This window comes from Scleropages formosus, chromosome 5, assembly GCF_900964775.1.
Source record: "Scleropages formosus chromosome 5, fSclFor1.1, whole genome shotgun sequence".
Taxonomy (NCBI): domain Eukaryota; kingdom Metazoa; phylum Chordata; class Actinopteri; order Osteoglossiformes; family Osteoglossidae; genus Scleropages; species Scleropages formosus.
In genome coordinates, this window is record NC_041810.1 from 37,208,733 (window position 1) to 37,212,552 (window position 3,820).

The following is a 3,820-nucleotide window of genomic DNA, read 5'->3' on the forward strand; positions in this document are numbered from 1 at the left end:
GATTCTCCGACATCCCTTCCCACGAGTCGCTGACTATCGCTAAGTCATCGGCGAATGCCAGAGAGGTCAGGCGGGACGACCCCACACCGTACCCGCGTCCAAGCCCCTCTAGCGCCTGGATGAGGGGATCCAGGGCTAGGTTGAAGAGCAGGGGAGACAGAGGATCTCCCTGCTTGACTCCCACCTTTATCTCGATCTTGGGGGTACGCACCCCGTTGACCTCGATCTCGGTTGTGCAGTCCTCGTAGGAAACAGTCCTTCTCCGCTGCTTCGTGTGCGTAGCAGGATTTCACTGCATTTGAACTCCCCCAGCCCCCCGCGTTAAACACTCTTGTTTCCCCCCGGAGTTTATTCGCAACCGTTCGTTCTTCTCTTGACTTTCTTTTCCTCCAGTTCGGTGCGCGATTTCAACGTGTCACACCGATCGCACGTGCTCGGAGTCGTGACGGCTTTTCGTTGGACTCTCGCGAGCGTTTCACAAGAGAGGGGCGAAAGCGCGCTCCGCTCCTGTGCGGCCAAAGCCCGAGCCGCACGCTCCGGCGCTCTTCGCGTGAGCCTTTGGCGGGCAGCAGCTTCAAGAAGGGCGCACACGGCGCTGGCGCTCGCTTGCGGCCATACCGCCCTGAATACGCCCGATCTCGTCCGATCTCGGAAGCCTAGCAGGGTCGGGCCTGGTTAGTACTTGGATGGGAGAGCGCCTGGGAATACCAGGTGCTGTAAGCTCTTTTTTTTTGTGTGTGTTTTTTTTCCCCTCCCTCTTTTTTAAATGATGATTTCATCATTCATTTACTTATCAATTCACTTATTTATTTTCATTTAATTATTTTATTTTCATTGTATTTTCCCCTCCGTTTGGTTTCGCACGCGAGGAACCGCTCTCCGCCTCCGCTCACCTTTTCAGGCTCCGCGTCGGGGTCCCCACCTGGAAGCGCGCTCATTGTCTGGAAACAGTCCTTCTCCGCTGCTTCGTGTGCGTAGCAGGATTTCACTGCATTTGAACTCCCCCCGCCCCCCGCGTTAAACACTCTTGTTTCCCCCCGGAGTTTATTCGCAACCGTTCGTTCTTCTCTTGACTTTCTTTTCCTCCAGTTCGGTGCGCGATTTCAACGTGTCACACCAATCGCACGTGCTCAGGGACCAGCCTCAGAACCAGCTCCAGAAAGATGCCGTCCCGCACAGGAGGAAGCAAAGCCAATGCAGCTGGGGCTGGGGCGCCTGCCCCTCACCGAACGGCAGCGAAGACTACGAAAATGCCTCTGTCTTTACTGTGGTGACCCTAGTCACTTCCGTCTCCGGTGCCCTGTCCGCCCTGAGGCCAAGGTGAGTGGCACCCTCTGTTGTAACCGCCTCGCTGTACCCGTTGTGTTATCCTGGGGCGCAGGGCAGGTACAGACGCAAGCAATGGTGGATTCAGGAGCAGCAGGGTGCTTCATGGACATTGGGTTTGCTATGTCTCATAGTATCCCTTCCAAACCCATTGGGGGGGGCGTCTCAAAGTGACCGCTCTAGATGGCCAGCCCCTCGGGAAGGGTTTTGTGGACCACCAGACAGCCCCTGTAACTGTGAAAGTAGGTGTATGTCACCAAGAGATGTTGAGTTTCTATTTGATTACTTCTCCGGAGGGGGTGCGGTGGCGCAGTGGGTTGGACTGCAGTCCTGCTCTCCGGTGGGTCTGGGGTTCAAGTCCCGCTTGGGGTGCCTTGCGGCGGACTGGCGTCCCGTCCTGGGTGTGTCCCCCTCCCCTTCCGGCCTTACGCCCTGTGTTACCAGGTTGGCTCCGGTTCCCCGTGACCCCGTAAGGGACAAGCGGTTCTCAAAATGTGTGTGTGTGTGTGTACTTCTCCGGAGTTGCCCCTGATTCTAGGGTTCCCTTGGCTCTCCAAGCATGACCCGGTTCTTCAGTGGAGTACTGGGGAGTTGGTGGCTTGGGGACCCCAATGTGAGAGAACCTGCTTAAAGCTACCCTGTCGAGCTACGTCTATAGAAGGCTCAGAATCTGCACTGCAGGTGCCATTTCCTCCCGAGTATCAGGATCTTGCAGAGGTTTTTAGCAAAAGACACGCATCCGAGCTACCACCGCATCGCCCGTGGGACTGTGCAATTGATCTCTTGCCGGGTACCACGCCTCCGCGTAGTCGCATTTACCCGTTGTCCAGACCCGAGCAATCAGCCCTCCAGACATATATCACCGAAGCCTTAGAAACAGGAATCATACGACCATCCACGTCCCCCGCGTCTGCCGGGTTTTTTTTCATCGAAAAAAAAGATGGGGGGTTACGCCCCTGTATTGACTATCGGGGGCTGAACAGTATTTGTGTGAAGTACCCACATCCTCTGCCTTTGATCACAGCCGCCCTGGAGAACATTCAGCAGGCGCAATGGTTCACGAAGCTAGACCTGAGAAGCGCGTACAATCTAGTCCGTATCCGGCAGGGTGACGAATGGAAGACTGCTTTCAGTACCACCCTGGGTCATTATGAATACCTGGTTATGCCTTTTGGTCTTGTGAACGCACCCAGCGTATTCCAGGCGTTTGTGAATCATGTGCTCGGGGACATGATCCACAAAGGCGTCCTGGTATATCTTGGCGATATCCTGATTTATTCTGATACGTTGGCCAGGCATGTACTGACTGTCCGACAGGTGCTCCAGAGACTGTTGCAAGACAGATTATATGTGAAGTTGGAGAAATGTGAATTCCACAAGCAGAAAGTCTCCTTCTTGGGGTTCGTACTTACCCGAGACGGCATTGCTATGGATCCAGATAAGGTCCAGACCATCCAGCAATGGCCTTGCCCGACCACCACTAAGGCTCTCCAGCGATTTTTGGGGTTCTCCAATTTTTACCGCCGGTTCATCGGGAACTTCAGCATGATCGTCGCACCACTGACAGCGCTTACAGCGAGTGAAACCCCTCGTCTCCCGTGGAACCCAGAAGCCCAACGAGCCTTCGAGAACCTCAAACTCAAGTTTTCTACAGCCCCCATCCTGCATCAACCCGACCCAGAGTTGCCATTCGTGGTGGAGGTGGACGCCTCAGAGTCAGGGGTAGGCGCTGTTCTTTCACAGAGGCAAGGTAAGCCCGTGAAATTATATCCTTGTGCATTTTTTTCCAGGAAACTGTCTGAGGCCGAACGAAACTACGACATAGGGAATAGAGAGCTGCTAGCAATCAAGTTAGCCCTAGAAGAGTGGAGACATTGGCTGGAAGGGGCACAACACCCTTTTTTGGTGCTCACTGATGATAAGAATTTGCAATATCTGCAGACAGCCCGGCGCCTCAACACGCGTCAGGCCAGGTGGGCGCTGTTCTTTTCTCGGTTCAACTTTACTGTCACTTACAGACCAGGTCCAAAGAACATCAAAGCGGACGCCCTTTCCCGGCTGCATGACGAAACGCAGGAGGTACCGGCACCAGACTACATCCTGCCCAGATCCTGCTTTGTGGCACCCGTTCAGTGGGACTTCACCCAGGACCTGGCCCAAGCCCAACAAGCGGACCCCGAACCACCAGGTAAACCTTCTGGAAAACAATACGTTCCACCAGGTCTGAGGACCACTCTCCTACAATGGGCCCATGACCATCCAGCGGCGGGGCACCCGGGGTTTGGGAAGACTCAGGCTAGGATCCAGCAGCTCTACTGGTGGCCGTCCCTCCGGGAGGACGTACAGGACTACATCCGGGCGTGTCCAGTCTGTGCTCAGTCCAAGGCTTCAAATCAGAGTCCAGCAGGGCTCCTGGAACCCCTGCCGGTACCCAACCGTCCCTGGACGCACCTAGCGTTAGATTTCTTAGTGGACCTCCCACTGTCAGATGGTA

At 55.2% G+C, this 3,820-nt stretch overlaps 1 non-coding gene across 1 annotated transcript; it reads left to right on the forward strand.

Annotated features, from left to right (window-relative positions):
• Window positions 1-604: 604 nt before the first annotated feature.
• LOC114910622 (5S ribosomal RNA) lies at window positions 605-723 on the forward strand. The gene has a single exon (XR_003797733.1). It is a non-coding gene; the product is annotated as a 5S ribosomal RNA (ribosomal RNA).
• Window positions 724-3,820: the final 3,097 nt, after the last annotated feature.